This window comes from Dermochelys coriacea, chromosome 4, assembly GCF_009764565.3.
Source record: "Dermochelys coriacea isolate rDerCor1 chromosome 4, rDerCor1.pri.v4, whole genome shotgun sequence".
Lineage (NCBI taxonomy): Eukaryota > Metazoa > Chordata > Testudines > Dermochelyidae > Dermochelys > Dermochelys coriacea.
Window position 1 is genome coordinate 116,585,913 of NC_050071.1, and position 25,299 is coordinate 116,611,211.

Consider the following 25,299-nt stretch of genomic DNA (forward strand, 5'->3'; position numbering starts at 1 on the left):
CATTGTAAGCTGAACGTTTTGTAAAGTCAGTAGAAAATGTTCAACCACATACTAAAATAAATGGGCTTCTCTTGTGAAGAAATTAATTGGGTCTTATAAGAAACAGATGCAATTTTCAAACCAACAGGAAGTGTGGGTGGGTGGGTTGCATAGTGGAACTCATTCATTTGCGAAAGGAAAGTTCTCCTCGTAGTGTCCACTGCTTCTTTTAACCCATTTCTGTCCTCTAGATGTCTTCTTTTTCCTCACTAAGATGCTATATGATTCTTTTCTTATAAAGCGTGCAAGCCACCAGCCACGATCATGCTCCATTCAGTCCTTGTGTTTAAACAACAAAAAAATACAAAAGATTGTACATTTATAGAGCAGCTTTCATCATTTTCATTTCACAAAGTGCTTTACATACTTCACCCTGCACATTCAAGCACAAGAAGCCCATAACTCAAGTGCAGTGATCAATGGGGAGAAACGAAGTAACTGTTCACATTGTACATAGCAATCCTAGGTAACTGGTCAGGAAAGGAAATGAAGCCAAAAAACATAATTATCCAAGTTTAGAATTTGGCCAGAACATGGGTTAATGTGGAATGGGATTTTGAAGGGCCATTAATGGTCAGAACTTCCCTTCATGGCTCGTGTGAACGATGGTACCTCCAGCAGCACCAATCCCTAAAATGCCATCTTGGGTATTTGTTCAATACTACTCTGGCAAACTTTTTTTTCCTCCAAAAGAGAAGTGCCAGCAACTCCATCCAAGTGCACTAGGGACTTTGCTAATGCTATTGATTTTACATGGAAGATGCTCAGATCTAGGGTGACACCTAGAACTATACAACCCTAAAAAAAGAGCATGCTGATTGAAGTCAGAAGAGTGCCTGATAGTTATTAAAAATGTCATTGCCTGGGTTATTTCTTTTCTTGCTCTCCATCCACGTATTAACCCAACTTAATGCTGTTTAGCTTATCTCTCCTATTTATCCCAACAGGAATGCCGATAGTGGTGCCAAGGAGCTCAGGAGCCAGGATCAGTGCAGAGTGGCATAGCCCTTCTAGAAGAGGAGAATACCATCATTGGATATATTTTTTTCTGGTGAAAAAGATACAGTAGGCTAAAGCTGAGCTCCACTCGAGTCCCTTCATGATGATCCTATGGCACAAAAGTTTGGAAAGTAGCCATATCTTCTCTGCTGGGAATATCTATAGCTTGGGGGAGTGTCCTGCTGGAATAGAATTGGTGTAGCCAGCTCCTCCTCTTCTCACAGCCCCTACGGAAAGGGTGCCTGCCAAAGGTGACTCTGTGAGGGGAGGGGCAGGCACTTCGGAAGGGAACTAAACTAAACTGGATTAAGGTCACCAATTCCGAATAAGAGTGTCTACACAAAGGTTCAATGTGGTTTAACTAATCCACTTTAAATTCACACCTTTGTTAATTCGGATTAACAATCCTGAGTGTGCCTGTGTAGATAAATCCTAACACATACATTATTTTTGTGAATTCATAGATAAGTATGTTCTGGACCTCTTCAACTCAATACATTAGTGATAAATCTGCTTATCTCTAAAATTATACCTGGTTGTTTGTTTGTATTCTGCAAGTGCTTAAAGCCCACAACCACTGTTGGAGCCCTGTTGTGTTAGGTGCTATACATACATATAATAGTGGATATCCCCTGCCCTGAGTAGCTTACAACTTAAAAGACAAGACAGGCAAGCAAATAGGGACAAGCAACAAAAAAGTTTCTTGCCAAAATTGCCACTGTTAATAGTAATTAGTTCAGAGCTAGTCCACATTCTCAAATCACAAATAGTAATTCAACATTTTAAAAAGAAAAGGAGTACTTGTGGCACCTTAGAGACTAACAAATTTATTAGAGCATAAGCTTTCGTGAGCTACAGCTCACTTCATCGGATGCATTACGGCTGCTACTCTGAAACCAACATTTTAAAGTTACTGTTGACTTGGAAGGCTGCTATGTACTAGGTTTAAATTGACACTATCCAAACACAGTCTTTGTAGGATTTCATTAAACAGTTTTAGTTTAATAAAGTTTATCCCTAGACAGACAATATTTGTCTTGTGTTATAAATGGTTATTTGCCACTTGTTATCTCATTTTGGTAAGACCTTGGCATCTCTTAATTAGTTTTTTAATCTTGCTTGTGGTGGTCATTTTAATTGTGTTTTAATCATGACCCTAGTCAAGTAGTGATGAATAAGGAGTAGATAACAATGACAAATGAATCTGAGTGTCATGTCAACTAGGGGACTGATCCAGCTCCCACTAAAGTTGGTGAAGACTCCTTTTGGCCTCAGTGGGCAATGGAGTGAATCCTAGCAGAGCAGGAGAACAAAGAGAAAATGATCAGATATAATTTGCTCTAGAGGCCAAATGAGGAACCAGTCTGTAGAATAAAACCCTTGAATGCCAGACAACAAAGAAACTCAAACTATTCTCTGGGGGCCTTCAAGAACTAATGCTATGCTAGTATTACTCTACATTTAGGCACTGAAGAAATCAGCAGCTAACTCTTGCTTTTTTCCTTACATTATTGATCATAGCCAAGGGATAGTGTGTGAAGATCATGGTAGCTCAATGAGAAAAAATTTGTTTCAAAAGTTATGACAGAGGTAATAAAATTACATGTGGACAGGATATTCTGCAATAGGGCACATCTAGGAAAGAATAAGAAACAAATGAAGTTTTTTCTAGAGGCTCTTAATGATCAATATCTAGACATGTATAACAAAAGCTGCGTTTAATTTATACTGTGTATGAGTGTGGTACTAGTCTGTATAATGACAGGTTTCAGAGTAGCAGCCGTGTTAGTCTGTATTCGCAAAAAGAAAAGGAGTACTTGTGGCACCTTAGAGACTAGAAACAAAGTTCCTTTGTTTACTCAGCACTAGTTTTCATTTTCATTTTGATACTGCTGTTGGGAAGTGCCTCTTCCCAATCACAATGCACCTTATATTCTACAAAGAAAAAAAGGGACAATAGAATAAAGTGTTTTTTTTCTCTCTCTGTATATCAGTTTTCAAAGTTAAGGTATTGACCCAAGTGTTGCTGTGTCACAGGGAATTATGTATTACTCTCCATCTTACTACTGAAACGTAACATTCCCATTCACTGTGCAGTGACGGTATTGCTTTTTCTGGCTCTTAGATGCCAAACCTAGAGTAGCAACACCCCATTCCCCAAAAAAGAAAATACCAGTTATCTCATGTTCTCAGACTCTTGAGTGCAGTGTGACAGTATTAGTTATCTACAACCTGGGGTCAAACAAACAATTGCATCCATATGGAGGATGGGTTTCGTGTTGCATGCGGCCTCAATTGTTGACACTGAATGCTAACTCAGTGCACTTGCTATACCTTCAGAAGTGTGAGGAAATTGTGTTTTTTAAAAACATGGGAAAGTAGAAGATACATAAACAACCTCACCTGACACACCTGCTGAGTACGCAGCTCTGCTACATTAGTGCTGGTGGCACACACAGCAAAGTCCTGTCAGAGCTCTCCCTGTTTTAACTCTACATCTCTCCCTCTAGCCCCAGAAGAGATTATCTAACAGTGGACTGGTCTTTCTTTCTGTGCAGCATTTCTTAGGGGAAAGGAGATCCAGGTGACAATTTTTTCCCATCTTCTTCTCTTGTGATACCCATATAGAGTGTCTTAACTCTACCTCATGTCTAATTTGAATGGGGCAGAGAGAGGATATGTAGTGAGGTGGACTGGCCCTCCCCAGACACAGAGGAAGAGAGTGGCTCCACCCCCTTGTGGGCAGAGACCTACCCACTGGCCCCACCCCTGGAAGCCAACGGGCGGGGCAGGAAGTATAAAGGCATGACCTGGAAGCTCAGTAGGGGCCCAGCCACTGAAGGGGACAGACGTGTCCCCATAGCACTTGCGCTGGGAGGTGGCAGCAGGCCCACAGAGTGCCGACGACTGGCCCGAACCCTCTGGACTGACCTGACCCAGGGCAAGCGAATGACTGGCCTGGACCACCCAGACCCCTGGATGACCTGGCCCCACAGGAAGCAGATGACTGGCCTGGACTGACAGCTGGTCCAACCTCGGCAGAGCTTCTGCTGGCAACTGGGGCCCCTGCCGATCACCTTACCTCACCGGACCTCCCTTGGAGGGGGAGAGTGGAAGTGGCCCAGGGCTAGTAGACCCCTGTCTGTCTGCAATGCTGGCAGAAGGTGAGTCAGTGTGTTGCAGCTTGGGTCCCTGCTGATGCAGTGGCAGACCCCTTCGCCACCCTTAGGGCTCTGGGCCGGGACGCAGTGGAGAAGGGAGGGCTTGCATCCCCCTGCCACCGAAGCGGTGGGTGGCAGTCTCTCCCTCCCATAGGCTAGCTGAAGGAAAGCCTGAGTTAACTGACTTTGTTTGACCCACCTGAGTGCAGGTTAGAGCTGAGTGACTTTATTTCCCACCCCGCTCTGAACCAGAGCCTGGGCTGATTGACTATTTGCAGCTCCACCTGAGTGAAGGCTTGAGGAGGTACTAGGGCTGCAGGGAGGCAGCCAGGGCAAGAAAAGGCAACAGGTCAGTGATGAGTGGCCATTTCAGACTGCCAGTTTTCCCCTGGCAGTAGCCACTGAGGCAAGGTGGGTATAGGGGGTTGGGGTTCCCCTGGGAGGGGGAGACCCAGAGAGTGGGAACACTGCCATGGGGCAGCACCCCAAATTAAGGGGCACCGTGGTCCAGAAGGGATGCGGAGCCTGAACTGGTGGAGATAAGGGACTGCAGAGGGGGAGGTAAGGGCAGGGGAGAAACTGGCCTGAGGAGCGCTCCTGAGCTGGATGAGCTAATTCACAGACTGACCAGCAGGAGGCACCGTGGCAGTGAGTGCCCCACATAGCTACAGGATGCCACCGAGATATTCAAATTTGATTTGAATTTCATTAGAAAAGACACAAAATGTACATCCCACCAGCAGAAGTTGGTCCAATAAAAGATATTACCTCACCTACCTTGTCTCTCTGAGATCCTGGGGCCAACGTGGTTACAACAACACTGCAAGCACCTATGGAAGATATCAAATTTTGCCATTGCAAATGGAAACTTCATAACATGAAGGAGGCTAGACATCTCCTTCCTGAGCAAATGCAGGAAACAAACAGATGGACTTACCAACCATAACCCTCTGATCCTTACATACAATTCCAATGTGCTGAAAAGTTCGCAGAATAGAATTGAGGAACCATCTCCTGCACCACCTGGAAGGGACTACCTCTGACAAGAAATAATCACATGCTCCCACCCACTGGAAAGGAAAAAGAATGAGAAAACCTCCATAAAGATAATGCACGAAACCCAAAACAACTATATTTTAAAAAATACCCTGATGACTGTCATCCCCAACGCCCCACTCCATACACCTCCTAACTACAAGAATTTCTTCACACCCAATAGAATGCCACCACCAAGAGAAACCAAGATACATGACCCACCACATGCACACTACATGACACCCTAACATCATTAATCTATCAAGACTACTCCTAACTAGAACTGAAATATCTGCAACTCTCCAAGGGACTGAACTTCTTCCCCACCATAGGACCTGATACCATATTAACATGAGGTAAACTAGAAGAATTCTTCCTTTGACTCGAGGAATTATTCACAACAAAGCTGACCACCAACCACAACTACCCACATCCCTACCAACAGTCATAAGACCAAGAATCATCCGACTGGACACCCCGCAGTGGATGACCCACACACCTAGATCATTACATCAACTGCTTCAGAAAAAAATCAATTGTGAAATTCTAAGAGCATAAGAACGGCCATAACTGGTCAGACCAAAAGTCCATCTAGCTCAATATCCTGTTTCCGACACGAGCCAATGCCAGGTGCCCCAGAGGGAATGAACAGGTAATCATCAAGTGATCCATTCCCTGTCACTCATTCTCAGCTTCTGGCAACAGAGGCTAGGAATACTGTCACTGCCCATCCTGGCTAATAGCACTGATGGATTCTATCCTCCATGAATTTATCTAGTTCTCTTTTGAACCCTGTTATAGTCTGGGCCTTCACAACATCCTCTGGCAAGAGTTCCATAGGTTGACTATGTGTTGTATGAAGAAATACTTCCTTTGTTTTTTAAACCTGCTGCCTATTAATTTCATTTAGTGACCTCTAGTTCTTGTGTTATGTGAAGGGGTAAATAATAGTTCCTTATTTACTTTCTCCATACCAGTCATGATTTTATATCTATCATATCCCCCCTCAATCTATCATATCCCGCTTAGTCGTCTCTTTTCAAGCTGAAAGTCCAGTTTTATTAATCTCTCCCCACGTGGAAGCTGTTCTATACTCCTAGTCATTTTTGTTGCCCTTTTCTGAACCTTTTCCAATTGCAATATGTCTTTTTTGAGATGGGGCCACCAATCTGCACACAGTATTCAAGATTGGGGTGTACCATGGATTTATATAGAGGCAATCTAATATTTTCTGTCTTATTATCTATTCCTTTCTTAATGATTCCCAACATTCTGTTCGCTTTTTTTTGACTGCCGCTGTACATTGAGTGAATGTTCAGAGAACTATCCAAAATGAGTTCAAGATCTTTCTTGAGTGGTACAGCTAATTTAGACCCCACCATTTTATATGTATAGTTGGGATTATGTTTTCCAGTGTGCATTACTTTGCATTTATCAACATTGAATTTCATCTGCCATTTTGTTGCCAGTAACCCAGTTCTGAGAGATCCTTTTGTAGCTCTTCACAGTCTGCCTTGGACTTAACTATCTTGAGTAGAATCATAGAATATCAAAGTTGGAAGGGACCTCAGGAGGTCATCTAGTCCAACCCCCTGCTCAAGCAAGACCAACCCCACCTAAATCATCCCAGCCAGGGCTTTGTCAAGCTTGACCTTAAAAACCTCAAAGGAAGGAGATTCCAACACCTCCCTAGATAACCATCCCAGTGCTTCATCACCCATCCTAGTGAAAAAGATTTTTCCTATTATGCAACCTAAACCTCCCCTACTGCAACTTGAGACCATTACTACTTGTTCTTGTCATCTGCTACCACTGAGAACAGTCTAGATCCATCCTCTTTGGAACCCCCTTTCAGGTAGTTGAAAGCAGCTATTAAATCCCCCCTCATTCTTCTCTTCTGCAGCCTAAACAATCCCAGTTCCCTCAGCCTCTCCTCATAAGTCATTTGTTCCAGTCTCATAATCATTTTTGTTGCCCTCTGCTGGACATGTTCCAATTTTTCCACATCCTTCTTGTAGTGTGGGGCCCAAAACTGGACACAGTACTCCAGATGAGGCCTCACCAATGTCAAATAGAAGGGAATGATACGTCTCTCGATTTGCTGGCAATGCCCCTACTTATACAGCCAAAATGCCAATGGCCTTCTTGGCAACAAGGGCACACTGTTGACTCATATGCAGCTTCTCATCCACTGTAACCCCAGGTCCTTTTCTGCAGAACTGCTGCCTAGCCATTCGGTCCCTAGTCTGTAGTGGTGCATGGGATTCTTCCGTCCTAAGTGCAGGACTCTGCACTTGTCCTTGTTGAACCTCATCAGATTTCTTTTGGCACAATCCTCTAATTTGTCTAGGGCCCTCTGTATCCTATCCCTACCCTCCAGCGTAATCTACCTCTCCTCCCAGTTTAGTGTCATCTGCAAACTTGCTGAGGGTGCAATCCACACCATCCTCCAGATCATTAATCAAGATATTGAACAAAACCGGCCCCAGGACCGATCTTTGGGGCACTCAGCTTGAACCGGCTGCCAACTAGACATGGAGCCATTAATCACTACCCATTGAGCCTGACAATCTAGCCAACTTTCTATCCACCTTATAGTCCATTCATCCAGCCCATACTACTTTAACTTGTTGGCAAGAATACTGTGGGAGACCGTGTCAAAAGCTTTGTTAAAGTCAAGGAATAACATGTCCACTGCTTTTCCCTCATCCACAGAACCAGTTATCTCGTCATAGAAGGCAATTAGATTAGTCAGGCATGACTTGCCCTTGGTGAATCCATGCTGACTGTTCCTGATCACTTTCCTCTCCTCTTAGTGCTTCAGAATTGATTCCTTGAGGACCTGCTCCATGATTTTTCCAGGGACTGAGGTGAGGCTGACTGGCCTGTAGTTCCCCAGATCCGCCTCCTTCCCTTTTTTTAAAGATGGGCACTACATTAGCCTTTTTCCAGTCATCCGGGACCTCCCCCAATCGCCATGAGTTTTCAAAGATAATGGCCAATGGCTCTGCAATCACATCCGCCGACTCCTTTAGCACTCTCAGATGCAGCTCATCTGGCCCCATGGACTTGTGATCATCCAGCTTTTCTAAATAGTCCCGAACCACTTCTTTCTCCACAGAGGGCTAGTCATCTCCTCCCCATGCTGTGCTGCCCAGTGCAGTAGTCTGGGAGCTGACCTTATTCGTGAAGACAGAGGCCAAAAAAGCATTGAGTACATTAGTTTTGTATTAGCTTTGAATACGTTAGTAGTTTTGTATCATCTGGAAATTTTTGCCACCTCACTGTTTACCGCTTTTCCCAGATCATTTATGAATATGTTGAATAGGACTGGTCCCAGTAAAGACCCTTGGGGAACACCACTATTTATCTCTCGCCATTCTGAAAACTGACCATTTATTCCTACCCTTTGCTTCCTATCTTTTTAAACAGTTCTCAACAACATTATATCTGCCACAATCTCTTCTACCACCAAGAAGATAGCTATACAGTCCCTGAAATCCAACTTCCAGATATGATCAAACCAGCAGACAAAAGGGGGTGCTATTGTAGTCCTTGATCACAAAGACAACATCAAGCGAGGATAACAGACAACTCTCAGACACCATTTATTATAAAGACCTCAAAAAGACCCCACACCACAATTCACACTAGAATTTAAAGATGCCATCAAATCCTTCCCCAAACAACTCCAAGTTAAAACTCTACAACTTCATCCTCCACAAACCCTCTCCATGGACTTTCTACATGGTTCCCAAGATACACAAACAAGGGTACCAGGCAGACCCATCCTATCTGGCCATGGAATATGCTTACTGAAGGAACATCAGGACTCATAGAAAGCATCCTTAAATCACTCACCAAACAAAACGCCAGTTTCCTCCAACAATAAATCAAAGGAGTGGTAGGAGAATCACGAAAGGATAAAGGCATGAAAGCCAAAGGAGGGTAAGATTTCAGGAGGAGCATGGTTGATGATGCCAACAGTTTGAGCAGCGTGAAGATGGAGTAAAGATCCTTCGGTTTGGATAGGAAAAGATCATTTGAGTCTTCGATGAAACAGTTTCAGGGCAGAAGCCGGATTGGAGAAGGAGTCAAGTTTGAAACTAACGGAGAGGAATTCAATACAGTGGTTGTATATAGCATGTTAATTGAGTTTGGAGCTGAAGTGAGAGAGTGGGTAGTAGGTTGAAGGGGCTGAGATTTTTTCGAAGTGGGAGATGGAAGCTTGTTTGTCTTGAGATGGGAAGGAACCTGATAGAGGTTAAGAGGGAGGGAGAGAAGGGAACATGAGCGAAGTCAAGATGCAGGAGGGGATGGGGTCATTATGTGATGTGGAAGGGTTAGTGGTGGAGAACAGGCAAGAAGTCTCTGTATCTGTGACAGGGAGAAGGAGGAATAAAGATAATATTAATAGCCTTTGCTTTAGGGTAAGCCAGTCCTTGAATGTGCACTCATTTCTCGAATGGGTTTTCTTTATGGCATTGTTGATGGCCTCATGACTTTTTCCAGTGTCACAGCCAGAAGTATGAACGGTCTGTAGGCCGTTCTCTGGTACACATACAATACGACTCTGTTTTCAATGCTGATGTCCAGGACTAATGTTAAGCGAAGCTTCTGCTTTTTTATTTTCAAGGACTCAATCCTTCAAGGCTTTGGATGGGGTGCCAAAAACAATTAATAAGGAATGCTTTACAACTCGGCAATACAAACCTATAGGATGCAGATCATCCAAAGCTGGGGTTTTGGGGAGGAAATATGTAAAGCACTGGTTGACCTCCACATGATAAATGATTTTTAACACAGTCAACTCCGTCTTCAATGGGAATTTTTACACGGACTTGCTCGTGCTTGTTTGTTTTTTGTTTCTGAGGGAGGGGGGAAGATGTTGTAAAACCTATTTTGATACCATAGTTAATGACAGTTCATGTACAATGGAGAAATATTTATGTTCGGGCACAAATGCTGCCACCAGAACCTACTGTTCTTCAGTGGTATATTCCTCACAAAAAGCTGCCTCTAACAACTGTAGCCCTAGTGTGTGTGTGTGTGTGTGTGTGTGTGTGTGTGTGTGTGTCAATCATGTCTTTCCCAAAAGGATCGTTTACTGGATGGGAAACTCGTAAGGAGAAGTGAAAAGAATATGAGGTCAGGTCTACAGCTAGGAAAGCAACCCCAACCCCTAACCTTGGGTTCATAGATTTTAAGGCCATAAGGGACCTATTATGATCATCTAGTCTGACCTCCTGTGTAATATAGATTCCTGCATCAAGCCTGTAACTTCTGGTTGAGCAGGAGCATATCTAGCAACCTCCACATTCCATCCTGGTTGGTGGCAGCCTCCATGCCTGCAGAAGTTGAAATTCACCTTGAGTAAACAAACATTTAATTTGCATTAGGTAAATAGAATGGGGTCAAGCTCCTCCTTAGCATAACCACATCAATATAAATGAAGTTAGAGCAATTCATTTGGCCCATTTATTATTAAGCACGTCTATTATAATGGTAATGCTTTGCAGTGGTGTATAACCTTCCATTATAAATTTCACAGTTCTTTTTTAAAACTTTGATAAATCAAGCCTCCATGGCCCCGCCCCCCCTGTAGGCATTATCACTTTACTGATGGAGAAACTAAGGCACAGAGAAGTGACTTGTGCAAGCTTCTATCACAAGCTCATAGCAGTGTTTAGAAATACTACCCCCAATCAGCTGACTCCCATCTTCTGCTTTTAACCACTTGGCCACTCTTTAAAATATCAGTCAGGATCTAGAAGGGAATGATAATAGCCAGAAATATTTATATGCCCTCAGTTGGTTAGGGGTAGAAAAAGAATAGAAGAAAACAGAAATCACATTAGACCTACAGCAGACTGTTTTCCCTAGCAGCAAGATGAAGCATATGCAAGCTCCTGAGCTTTAGCACGTGCCTTCTGCCATTCTCTCAGTAGGATTGCCCTGCATTACATGCGTGAGCGTAACCTTCAGGCTAAAAGTCTAAAGAAAACATAGAAAATGTACATGAGCACAGGGGAAATGGTGAGAAACTTAAACTTCTGCAGCGTGGGAGCTAATGGAGGTGCTGAAATGAAAGGTCACAGCCAGGATGAGATCACTGCCGAGTGGGATGTTTCTTGGGAGGGTAAGAAGAGCCTGACTGGTGCCTGCACTGAGAAGACAGGGAGGGAGAGAATAGAATGCATGGAGGTTGGATTGAGCCTCCTTTCAGAACCGTTAACAGCTTGAAAAGCTAAGTCCTCATCCTGCTTGAGTTTTGGAGCATGACTCAAGCTCCATGGTGTGGCAATGGGAGGCTCTGTTACCCCATCTGTGATGGGGGAATCCCCTTCAAAAATGGCCATTGAGTTGCTTTGTGAGTTCACCACCCTACCCTAAAATCTCACATAAGAGGGGATCAGGATTTTGTCATACATGGCGGGTTCCCAAAAAATAATTCACAAAGACCGGGGAGGCAATGTTAAAGCTGAGTAGCAGCATCTGTGAGCTTGGAATGCTTTCTCTCTCCCAACTCCTGGTGCTGGCCCTGGGGCTAGCGTAGGACTCTGGAGAACCGGCTTCAATTCTTTGCTCCACAACAGACATCTTGTGTGACCATCGTGAGTCACTTAGCGTACGTTTACACCTCATCTGAGACTGCGCCTCGCAGCCCTGGTAGACAGACACATGCAAGCTCTGCTTGAGCTAGACTAGTGTACTAAAAATAGCAGGGTGGCTGTCACAGCCCAGGTTAGCCCCTGTGCCACTGCATCCACATTGCTATTTTTAGTGCACTAGCTTGAGCAGAGTTAGCTGGTGTCTGTTTTCCTGGGCTGGTAGGCAAGGTCCCAGCTGCAGTGTCGACATACCTAGAGTCTCTCTGTGCTTCTGTAAGGGGGACAGGGAGGGAATGCTAAGGCACTATTCTGTATAACTATATACTCACTCCTCTTCTTCCTGCACCTCAGCTTAACTCTTTGCTGAAACACAGGCCAGAGTTCTGTCATTTCAGGACTTGTGCAGAGGTAAACCTCAGGCCTATTGTACACAAAAGCCTGAGAAATGGATGTTTATAATTCCCAGTCACTTTTTGAAGAGAGGCCCATATATTTTCTTAGTAAAGCAAACATTGAATGTATAGAAAACACATTGTAATAGTATTAAATATTGTGAATAGTGTTTGGAATATGACAAATAATTTTTAAATAAAAGCTATTAGACAGTAATTTCCTGGTGTTCCTTGTACAGACATCCCCCTTTTGTTTCTGTTACAAACATTCAAATATAACGTTTCAATATAACTTTTATTTATACTGTAGTGCACACATGAAAACACAATCCCCTCTGATCTTCTCTCAGAGGTGAGTTTTCAGTCTTTAGTGTGATCAGGGTATATATGTGTGTGTCACCTGGACTCTTCAGAGTTTCAGAAATGGCAGCATCTCCATCCTTTCCAACCCTTCAAAACCCTGTCAGCAAACAGTCTGGGGACCTCCGCAGTTAGCAACAGTCTAGCCCTGGGGTTAATAGCTGACTAGTCCTCTTGGTTGCTGGGGATGAAACAGAAGGCTGTATGTAGCCTGTATCCAAAATGGTACAGGGACTGGGATAAGCATATAAAATATCAATTTCCTGGATCTTTATATAGTGCTCACTCTAAAGGGCACCATATCCCCATCCATAAACCTAGCTAAATCAGGCAAGAATTGACAAACCTTCACTTCACTAAGAGCGGCCCTATTTGCTCTCTTTAACAGAGACCGAATCCCAGTTTACAGTGATTCGCTGATAGTTCCGTCTAAGTTCTGCCGGCTCTGTAGCCTCTCGGGGTGACAAATGCTTCTCCCCAACTCTCCCTCTATGCCCATAAAATATACCATGAGGGACCAGACATTATCCTAAAGGGCTTTCCTAGTTAGAAAAGCTGGAACAGCACAGACTTGTATTCAAAGTGGTATGGAGATTGGGACACAGACACATCTCTTGTTCCTGTGTTGATTGGCCACTGAGTGCACCGGCTTGTCCGTAACTCTTTTTTATTTATAACCTTTCCCCCATCCCCCTTGTGCTATGATTGGCTCAATTCTTGGATGGGAGAGGGGCCTAGAGTGTGTCCTGCGAGGTGGGTTGCCTATCATCACAATGCCATATACAGCCTCAGAACAGCTACTGAGCATGTTGGGTAACTGCCAAACCATGTTCTTGAAGTTTTTGGGTCCTTCTGAGTTGCGTGGCTGTGCTCTCTGCATCTGTACAGAGACACCGAGTAACCAACTAAGATCCATGTCTCCTGCCGTGGAGAAACAAAACGCTGCAGTATAAAGCATACGGGTTGCCCTTCAGTTCCCCATCTCTCAAAAAGAGAGCGCAGTATTTCCTATTTCATAGGGTGGTCATAAGAAATCTATTGAAGATAACAAAGTGCTCAGATACTTGTTAAAAGGGGGTCATATAATTACCTTAGGTAGAAGAAGTGTGACTAAAGCAGCTCACGCTGGGCTCACGGGACTGTATTCTGAGCTGCTTTCTCCTCTTTCAGCACTAACTTTCAAACATCTTTATCTGCCTAACCAACCAAAAGCCATAGCATGAAGAAATGATCTGCCTCCTTAAACTGCCTGGATTGCAGTATTTGCAATCTATTCCCACTATGCTGTGTGACCCTATAGAGCAGGTCACCTAAATTCTCAGACTCATTTCCCCTTATCTGTCAAATTGGGATAAAAATATTTAGTTTACATTGTTGTTGTTACTGAATTCATTTGTGTTTGCAAAGCACTTTGAGAACCTCAGATGGAAGGCAAGGGCAAAATATTATTTATTGTGAGTTTGGAGTGTCAATATAATATTATACAGAAGGTTGCACATTTTGTTGCTTATTTAGACCAAGCTGAACACCCATCCTGGAGCCTACACCCCCATTATGGCAGACCCCATGGATTTTGGTGAAAACTAGAAAAGCCTGATTTCCACTAAAAATTGGATTTTCTGATTTTCACAAAAAATCAATAGGGTCTGGAGATGGTGGGGTGGGGGTGAGGAAGAGGAGGTGTGAAGGGTCCAGCTGCAGGGTGGGGCTGGCAAGAGTAGGTTGCGAGACCCACTAAACCACAATCTAATTCTGAGGGCATTGCCTGACCCCTGTATCCAGTGTGCCTAAAGGGTGACTAGTGGAAATCAGCTTTTCTGTTTTTCCAATTTTCAACATAATCAACAGGGGTTCTGCTCACTGATGCCTAGAACATTCTCTGAAATTCTGGAATGAATCAGATGCAAGTTTCCAAAGTTATAATGTTACAGGCTGACAAACTGAGAAATGCCATTGTGTTGAGTGTAGGCCTTGGGTTTTTTGGCCAACTAATATAATTCTACTTTCAATCTTGCTAAAAAGGGGATCACACAGGAAGAGAAATTTAAAATGCTTTTTTAAAGTAGGTGATGAAGGAACAGAAAAGAAGAGGATAGTGAAAAGGTTAGAAGTAAAGCTGGTCAGAAAATGTCTATTTTTCCATGGAAAACTTGTGATGTTTTATCAAAAACCTGAAAATTTTTGGCTGAAACCAAAAGTTTTCAGATTGGGGCTGAAAAGTTTTTTTGGTTTTTGATGAAGTCAAAATATTCAACAGAAATGAGACATTTTCTGTGAATAATGACAGGTTTCAGAGTAGCAGCTGTGTTAGTCTGTATTCGCAAAAAGAAAAGGAGTACTTGTGGCACCTTAGAGACTAACGCATTTATTTGAGCATAAGCTTTCGTGAGCTACAGCTCACTTCATTGGATGCATTCCAATGAAGTGAGCTGTAGCTCACGAAAGCTTATGCTCAAATAAATGTGTTAGTCTCTAAAGTGCCACAAGTACTCCTTTTCCATTTTCTGTGAAAAATTTCATTTAGTTTAAAATCTAATTTTCTACTGAAAAAACAGTTTTGACAGAAAATTTCCAACCGGCTTTCGTCAGAAAGGAACAATTTCAAACACCACTTATCCATTTTAGTCTTTGTTTTGTACCTCAAATAACACTCGAGGGATGTGCTGCTTTTATTCTGTGATCTAATACTCTGTATTGGGATGTATTAATTATTAACAAAAGCTTTTATGGAATCATAGATGTTAAAGATGAAAAAAATCTGTGTCTGATCTAGGTCCCGTTATAGTCAATGTTAAGTCTCCTAATTGACTACAATTGTGCTGGATCAGGCTCTGACAGGTTATCTAGTCCTTTTCCCTGCCAATGTAGGGTTGCAAATGTAAACTGGAGCTAGGGTGACCAGATGTCCCAATTTTATAGGGACAGTCCCGATATTTGAGGCTTTTTCTTATATAGAAGCCTATTATCCCCCACCTACTGTCCTGATTTTTCACAGATGCTGTCTGGTCACCCTGACTAGAGCTGGTCAGGAATTTTCCAATGACATTTTTTTTGTCAGAAAATGTCAATTCATTGAAACTGAACCATTGTGGGAGAGGGTTTGTTTTGATGAACTCCTGATTATATATTTTAAAAAAAGTTTCAAAATTGTCTAGGTCCTCGTTTGATGTTTACAAAATGAAAAAATTTAGTTTGAAATAACTTTTTATTTTGAAATGTTAGTTAATTTGTATTTAAGGTAAAAAGCCAGCCAAACAAATAACCCCCAAAGCTGAAATTGCAATGAAACATTTAGAAATTATTAAAATGAAATATTTTGACTCAATCCTTTTGGATTATTTGTTCATGAAAACTTTCAGGGTTTCCACTTTTCATCCCAATTCAAGGACGGATTTTTTTTTTTAATTTTTAAAATTCTGGTGGGATGGGAAAACTGTTCCTGCCCACCTTTAGTGTTAACTTGTGCTATCCTGCAAAAAGAGTATTTTAGAAATAACTTGTCTCCCATCCCTTCTATCAGTGAAGAGTAACTGTAGTCATCTTCTGAGAAGATTTCAATCTGCCTACATTTTAAAGTAATTATTACATGCTTTTTTTACTTAAACCATAATTCAATAACCAAACTCAATAAACTATTTTAACCTCCTTAGGCTCATGAATCTGGCATAGCTAGAGATGTGATTTAAATGGTGTGTGTTTCTCAGCTCGACGTGCTGGAGTCTGTATTAATTATTTCTTAGAGAGAAATGCTTAAGTAAGCCAAAACGCCTAGTGTGTGTGTGCTGTGTTTGTTTTTGTTATATATGTGGAGCACTTTAGGAGATCAATGGCAAGTTAGAATGTGTTCTGTTTTATTTTTACTTGAAGCGTCATAACTTGTATGTATTTGCTACTTTTGTTTAAAAAGCTATTCAAAAACATTTGGACTCTGCCTTTTGAGTATGAGGTATGGTGGGGAGAAGGACTGGGACTGGAAGGGAGAATTAGGGATTTATATCTATTTTGAATCACTGAAGCCCCTTCTTTTTTCCCCCATAGGCTTCCAGCAGTATATGTAATACAGCTGGCATTTTAGCCTTTGGTGTTACAAACCCTTGTACAAAAAAAAACAACAAAACACCACCCAAACATTGAATAGTGAAACATACTTAGTGATGATAATGCAAATATTTATATGCAAGGGGCACAGTAGCATGGGGGGTGGTCAGGAACAAGAATCTCTGGGTTAGAAGGACCTGGAATACCACAATGATGCCTGGCACAAATTCTTTGTTCTTCTGCTTTGAATTCTGCATTGAAGCTAGTGAGACAGCAACACATCCCCTTTGATTGGTTTCTAGACCAGGTCAACATTAGGGATAAGCCCAAGTTCTAAACCAGAGTTGGATCCAAATCTGAACTTCCCTCAAGGTCAAGGGTTGGATGCTGGTGAGCATTTACAGTAGTGCTAGGATTTTGGTTTAGTACTGATTCGTGGGAGTTCTGCTATTGATTGTAATGAGAGTAGATTGACTCCAAGCTCAGCAACTCTAACTCCTGCAGGACCCTGGACTCTTCCTGCAGGTTTCCCCTCCTAGCTGAACAGTTTGAATGTAAATTTAAAACCAAGTTATGACCCATTCTATCTGCCTCTGGACAAGGGAGGCAAAGGGGTTAAAATCAGGAGCCTGTGTCACTTCAATATTTAGTTATATAAAGATGATGGGTGCCATATAAAAACCAGATAAGAAGGTGTAGCTCAGCTTGTGAGAACAGATGCAAATGCAGCCTTGTTTTTGGTGCCCCTTCCATCTGTAATGAGATTGGACTCTGGGTTATACAAAGGATTTGCATTGATTCTTCTTTTTATCTGTTAATGTGGTGACTCTATGATGCAATAAAGCCAAAATACATAGTTTTGAATTTTGGTCATATATGACTTTTCCATATTTGTTATGGGACAATAAAAAAAGAGTTGTGGGATTTTTTTTATTGAGCTCTATGTGATTTTTCCTGTTGTAGTTAAAACAATCAAACAGCAAATCGATGACTAATTTCAAAGCCGAAACTGAATTTGTAAAATCGGCTACTTTATTGTATTAAGAATTTGAGGATTATTATGCTGTTCACTTCAATGCAAGTCATGTACTCAGCAAAGAATAAATATGAATGTCTTTCCCATATAAACCACATAGTAAGTACTGCAGGAATGTGTACCTGTCATAAGCATAACTACGATACAGAAAGCAGAACAGGAATGTGAATTAAATGTCCTTGCAAAGGACATCATTTTCCTCTTTGGTTCTCTCATAGGCCATATATGGGCATCTTCTACCAAACAAGCCTGCAATAAAAACTCTGCATTAGAAGGTCACCTTTAAAGCAACCAAAAGATAATGCTTGTATAATTTAGGTGAGAGCTCTTATTTATTACCCTGAAATTATAGTTCATTTTAAAGTACTCCATATGTGCAGATGGGAGTAAAGATTCTTAAGTTGTTAACATTTGATCTCCTGTTATAATTAATCAGATCCAGAATGTAACCTAAATAATATGTTTATATAGCCTTGCCTAAGGGCTTTACTCCGTCTTGCTTTGAAACTTTCTGTACTGAATGGGACTAAATATAGATACATGTATTTTGTCAAAAGAAAAAAAAACATTTCCACCGGATGTTCCTTTTATTTTAAGAACTGATGATTTCAGTAGAGTTAAAACTAATTCAGAAATCCTTTAAGTATTTTATCAGTTTAATAATTCCCTTAATTCACTCACTTGGGGCGTGAAACGTTGCAGGATGAGAACTTGGTTCTTGGATTAAAAAGCTCCCACTAAAATAAACAGAAGAGAGAGAGAGTATAACTTGTTTAATGTTTAACAAACCTCCTGATCCATTTTGTAACTGGACAAATCCAGACTGAAAATAAGGCACAATTTTTTAACAGTGAGAGTAATTAACCGCTGGAACAACTTGCCAAAGGTAGTGGTGAATTCTCTATCACTGGTAATTTTAAAATCAAGATTGGATATTTTTCTAAAAGATCTGCTCTAGTTCCAACTTGAATTAATTGAGGGAATACTATGGCCTGTGTTATATACAAGTCAGATGAGATGATCACAGCGGTCCCTTCTGGCCTTGGAATCTATGAATTTTCTGGCCCGATTTGCTATACTTTTGAAGATAAAACAAACTACACTGAACATTTGGGTGCTTCTATATGCAGTTTAAGGAGAGTAGAATTTTGGTCCTGTTCTTCCCTTCCACAAACAGAAATCTTAACGCATGGATCTGCCCTTGGAGACACTTGTATATCCATATTTCAGAAGCAATTCAAAGCCCCTCTCAGTGCAATGGGAGTTTTAACATTGATTTCAATGGGGCCAGGATTTCACCCATTAGTGCTCCAATTAAGCGTTCGGTCATTAGCTAGCTTCAGATATGGAGCTAAATTTACACTTCTTTTTATGTTAATGAAAATTGCCTCATTCTTATTTCAGACCTTGAAAGAACTTCTTAGAAATCTTCTTTCGGGAAAGTACGTTGGTGCTGATCTCCACATGCAATCTCATTATATCGTGCTTTTGTTGATGGCGCAGTGTCCCACTAGTGAAATCAAAATATTTACTGTACAGTGGATTACTCATAACAATGTACTATTAGAGGCTGGGCCCTGATTGGGGCCTGCAAGCACTACTGTAATAAATAATAGTAATAATGTACTATATAAATGACTTGAATTGGATTATGGAGTAATATTAATTTCTTACAGAATCATTCTTATAACCTCCAGTTTTATTGAAATAACTTTAAAAAGGAACACAGCACAGTGAAAATACAACAAGTGTATTATGTATTTGCATTGTGTCAGAAGAATACTGTCTGGCATATTGTATACTGATCTTAAAGGATATAGATATTGCTCAGAGAATGAGGTTGTCCTTTATTCTGCATCAACAAAGACCATAAGCACCCTCATATCCTGTGTGGTCCTCTGACCTGAGCCTGCTTCCAAAATGTGTCACAGGATAAAATTTTCAGAAGCACCTATGTGACTTGCGAGTCTATGTCCCCTTTTCAAAAATGACTTAGACTTCTAAGTCCTATTGAAAGTCAATGGGATTTAGGGTCTGAAATGCTGAAGTCATTTTGAAAATAGGGCTCCTAAGTCACTTATGCACTTTTGAAAATTATACCTAAGGTCTTCCCTACCTGATGTATTGTTGTTGGCCAAATAAAGAGTCTTGTACAAGGATCTCTGTGTAGAGATCAGCCTCTTCTAGTGAAGAATCCCAGCCTGCTGGTTTCATGTGGTCTGTCTTGTGCTCTGAGTGGACTATGGTGTGTTATTGTGGGAACCAAATAAGGGCATAGCAAAGCTCAGAAACACCCGCTACATACACTTACAGCCTTTTGATACCAGATCTGATGGGGGTAGGTCTGCCTGGGTGATCACTTTAGCTGTAGAGTTTCGGCACTTCTGTCTTCAGTCTCAGAAGTAGCTCCTTCTCCTATTCAGTCCCTTTAAGGGCAGCAGCATATGAGCATGCACAGGAGATCCACTAAAATGTCCTCTCTGGGCAAAATGCAGAATAATACATAGAAATGGAGACAACCGGTAGCCAGAGAATAATCTGGTGGCTTCACAAAAGAAGGTTGCTAAAGAGTAGGGAGTAGCAATGGGCCAGTACTGTATACAGACGTTATAAGTGGCCTATATGATTCATGCAGTGAGATAATATCCTTAAAAACAGGGTTTTTATTATTAAATGTTTATATTATGGTAGTGCCCAACGGCCTCATTGGTCCAGATGCGATACAAACACACGAAAGGGACAGTCCCTACTTGGAAGAGTTTATAATCAATGTGGTTTATATTTAAACTATTATAACCCAGCAGTCAGAAGGTGACACACAATAAAGCCCAGGTGTTACACAGTTCATAGTTGGGCCCAAGTAGGGGGATCCCTCTCCAGGCTGTTGGGAGAAGGGGGCTTAACCTGGGCTTCTCATGGGATGCTAGGAATATGAGGGCTTAGGGAGGGTGGTGTTGTTGCTGCTCAGGCTACCCCTAAATTCATATTTTAAGGCCACCCACCTGGCCAACCTTCCTTGCTCCCACTTCCTAGTGACTGCTCATTCATTCCAGTAGGAGGTCCCCCAATTAATTCAAACTCCTTGCCTCCATCATTTATGCCATGATAGCTGGACCTTACCTATCTTGGGGTTGCTGTTCCTCCCTGGACCCAAGGACTTCCAGAAGATGAGCATCCTGTTATGTCTCTGGGCCCTTGCTTCCCTCTCTCTCTCCCCTCCCTGGCAAAGAGCAGAGGCAGGCCTGGGAGGGATGGCAGGGAGCTGCCCAAGGGGCAAGGAGGGGAGGGAGCTCCTGGGCTAGGGTGACCAGATGTCCCAGTTTTATAGGGACAGTGCTGATATTGGGGCTTTTTCTTATATAGGCACCTATTACCCCCCATCCCAATTTTTCACATCTGCTATCTGGTCACTCTATCCTGGGCCAGCACATTATTCACAGGACGGGGTTAGAGAAGCTAAGAAATGCCCAGGAGTTCAGGACAGGGTTTGCTTTCTCCTCACCCCTTCCTTCTTACATAAATGGGGTTGGCTGAGTTGCTTCTTATGCCTTCACCCTTGCCCTGTCGGAAAACTACTGGAAGTTCCTCTCCTGTCAGGCCTCTGTCTGCTGCCTAAAGGGGAGAGGAAGAGAGGAGTAGGAGGCCCACAATTGCAAGAGGAAGACTTTCTTCTCTTGTCTACCAGCCAACAGGTCCACTGTGACAGATAGGACAATATCCCGACATATCCTGGACAAACCTTGTGGAATTAAGTTTAAGTATTTTAAGAGTTCATTGGATTAAAAATGCAAATGTTTATGGGAGAGGGGGACCATAGCCCTCCAGGAACTAAGAAGAGTGCAAGGTGGTTAGGCAAATTCATTCAGCTTGTAACACTTCCAGAGAGGTACCATCACCTCGAGAGAGGCTTGCATATGCTGGCTCAAACTGGATTCTCCAGGGATCAACATTTCTGGTTAAATACCCTGGCTTCATTCTGATCTAGCAAACGGACAGGACGTCTGTTCCAAGGAGGCTCCAATTTTTAGGGAAGGTTTGGCAGGACTCGGGTCTACTGAGACCCCATAAGATTCAGGATGCTTCTTCTGACTGAAGCTATGAAGAACTTGGGACCACAAGAAAAACCTCCTGTATGGGGTTTGAAGGAGTAATCACTAACCACAGTCCTTGTTGGAGTTGGGGGCTGGAGGGTGATCTCTGGTAAGCTAATTAGCATGTGTGTAGGTGCTTTTATTGTTTTTATGTTGCTCTGTAATGCTTTTACCTGGAAAATAAAAGTGCTTGCTTAGAAAGAGTTGTATAGTAACTCATAACTGTGGCAAATACACAGTGTACTGTCTCTGAAGAGAGAAGCGAAGCAGGCCTGCTTAGGCAGTTTGTCTTTTGGTGGGGATATCACAGTATAGTCAGGGGACTGTGTAGCCTGGGAATACTCTGATTAGGAGGGAGATAGACGTGTATCTCCACCCAAAGACAGGGATGACTGAGGAGCCTAGAGCCTAGAGTGGGTGCCCTTGCTGGACCATAGAGGGAGAATTCAGGTGCAGTTGTCCTGAACTGTGTCATCCAGTTCTATGGATCATGACCACAGCATGTTGTGCAGCAGGATAGGGAGATGGAACTGGCTGCAATGTTTGAGCAGGAGTTAAAAGTAAGGTCTAATGGGACTTGTGCTAAAAGCAGAGGGGAACTCTTCTTCCTTTCTGTGTCTTGGGTATGCATGTCTCTCCTATGTCAACCCGGCTTCTGTGCCTGGTGTGGTGAGAGCTCCCCCTCCTGTTTCAAAGTTCTTTAACCACTGTGCATGAGGTCCCATGTAACATAGTCCATCTGAGAGCTCTGCCAGCATTGATTGGAACTGTGATCTTACTTCCTTTTTTAACAGCTTTCTTTGATTCTCTTTAGTTTTTTTACTTCTATATATTGATTGAAATTAATGTTTGGTAACTTATATTACAGTTTAAAGAAGAATTTAAGAAATTCATCCCAGTTGATTGGAAGATACTATGCAATGTCAGACATTCCAAGTTTCCTCTTAATATTTTATAGGCTTCTTCATTATAGATCCATAGATATTAAGGTCAGAAGGGACCATTATGATCATCTAGTCTGACCTCCTGCACAATGCAGGCCACTGAATCTCACCCACCCACTCCTGCAATAAACCTCTCACCTATGTCTGAGCTATTGAAGTTCTCAAATCATGGTTTAAAGACTTCAAGGTGCAGAGAATCCTCCAGCAAGTGACCTGTGCCCCATGCTGTAGAGGAAGGCAAAAAACCTCCAGGGTCTCTTCCAATCTGCCCTGGAGGAAAATTCCCTCCCGACCCCAAATATGGCGATCAGCTGAACCCTGAGCATGTGGGCAAGATTCACCAGCCAGATAGCCAGGAAAGAATTCTCTGTAGTAACTAAGATCCCATCCCATCTAACATTCCATCAAAGGCCATTGGGCCTATTTACCATGAATAGTTAAAGATCAATTAATCGCCAAAATCATGTTATCCCATTATACCATCTCCTCCATAAACTTATCAAGTTTAATCTTGAAGCCAGATAGGTCTTTTGCCCCCACTGCTTCCCTTGGAAGGCTGTTCCAGAATTTCACTCCTCTGATGGTTAGAAACCTTCATCTAATTTCAAGTCTAAACTTCCTGATGGCCAGTTTATATCCATTTATTCTTGTGTCCACCGTTGAGCTCTCACTGAAGCTTTTCCCACAGTGCAGGCACTTACAGGTTTTATCTCCTGTGTGGGTTCTCAGATGTGAAATGATAAAAGCTTTTCCCACAATCCGAGTATTTATAGGTTTCTTCTCTAGAATGGGTTCTCCGACATATAATAAGGGCTGATGGTGCATTGAAACTTTTCTCACACTGCAGGCATTTTTAGGGTCTCCCCCCCAGGATGGATTCTTCCATGGTTAATAAGGCCTGAACGCTGAATTACTATTTATTTTGTATCTCCAATGTTTATTTAGGGTAAGGCAAAACAAAATCTCTGTCTCTCTCAACAACTGTAAAATAATGAATGCATACAGTTGGAACAAGTTCCATTGATGTTCTCATACAGAATAAACAGAGTTCTGACCATGGAGCTGATTTATAATAGATCTTTAATGAGTGTTGTCGTGAAAAAGCAGTTAACATACTCTCCACCAAAGAGGGTGTAGTCTTGTTGGAGTCAGTAACGCATCAAAATGTATATGTGTGTGGCTGGGGGGAGAGTGGAGGTGTCTGGCTTGGAATGAATGGGTATTGGAGAGAGTCTTAGCTCTGTGTTAAATGAAGGGGGAAACATGAGTGCATGGGGGAGCAAATATGTCACCATAGATTGGCGAAGTTGAGTAGAAAACTAACACTTAAATATCAGCACCGGGGCGCAATCCAGTCCAGTGAGGGCTTGTGTCACCACTTGCCCTGCAACCTTGAGTGCCTCACAATGTTTTGCTGTTATAGCTCCCAATGTAGTCACTCACAATCAGCCTCCCAGCATGCAGGTCACACCACAAGTGTCTGTGTTAGCCACAGCCCTGGTCCAGCAACTCTGACCTTCGCAGCCTGGCAGCAACACTCCAGTCACATTATGGCTTCCACCAGCCTTGGTTACTACTTGCAGAATGACTCCCAACACACTCCTAGTCCTGAATTTCCCACCAAACGTATGTTTACACTATCCGGCCATCTTCTGGACAGTTCAGATATTATAAGTCTGTTGCCCCAAGGGTCAATAACCAAAGTTGGCTACTTTAACTGGAGTTACCCAAACAGTTCAGTTTAACCACAACATTGGATTAGTTATGATTAAAAAATAAAACAAGTTTATTTAATTACACAGAGAGATTTTAAGTGAGTGCAAGTATAAGGCATTAAAGTCAGAAATGGTTATGAGCAGGGGCAGCACTAGCTTCTTCCTAGTGGGGGGGGGGGGGATGTGGTGGGCTACATAGAAAATAGGGGGGGGATGCGATATACGTCCGTGGGCACACATTTATTTATTTTTAACTATTCATAGTTAAGTGTGTGTTTTATCTGTTATCCTCCAAAGGAGAATACAAATATTCACAGACACATTGGTTTTAAACTTAATCTATGGAAACTCACTGATGCTTATTCACGGAAAAATCAACAGGGAAAAAATCCTAAGTAAATTAAATACTAATAATATTAACAATTATAAAAATAACCAAAGGCAAACTTCTGGGAAAAATTACTGGTTAAATAATACTAACAGCTAATTATTTTAAATCAGATAATGTACTGTATTGTAGTTTAAAATTAGCCTTTTACACATACAAAGAAAACGAAATAGCAACACATACACACTGCTATTTAAACTAAAATAAACAGCAACTGACCAAAACTAAGTACACCTTCCCCCCCATCTGATTGAACCCATATTTACATTCCAGTCAAATCAAAATCCAATTGAATACGTACAATATGAAAATTCAAAATATTTTTAAAGGTTTTTGTTGTTGGGGGGTCGGGGGGGGGGGGAAGAAGTCAATCTTCCAGGGACTGTTGTGCACCCATATGAGCCACAGTCTTTGTTAAAGTAACAAAAGCAATTTGGATCATAACTAAATCAACTGCCAATTAATGCAATGCCCCCTCCCTCAAAAACAA

General features: G+C 42.1%; 1 long non-coding RNA gene across 1 annotated transcript in view; it reads left to right on the forward strand.

The window, feature by feature from the left end:
• LOC122459690 overlaps positions 1-25,299 on the forward strand; it is a 140,369-nt gene that overhangs the window by 14,573 nt on the left and 100,497 nt on the right. Inside the window, exon 2 of the long non-coding RNA XR_006280534.1 lies at positions 987-1,169. This is a non-coding gene — a long non-coding RNA (uncharacterized LOC122459690). The remainder of the gene's footprint in view (positions 1-986; positions 1,170-25,299) is intronic.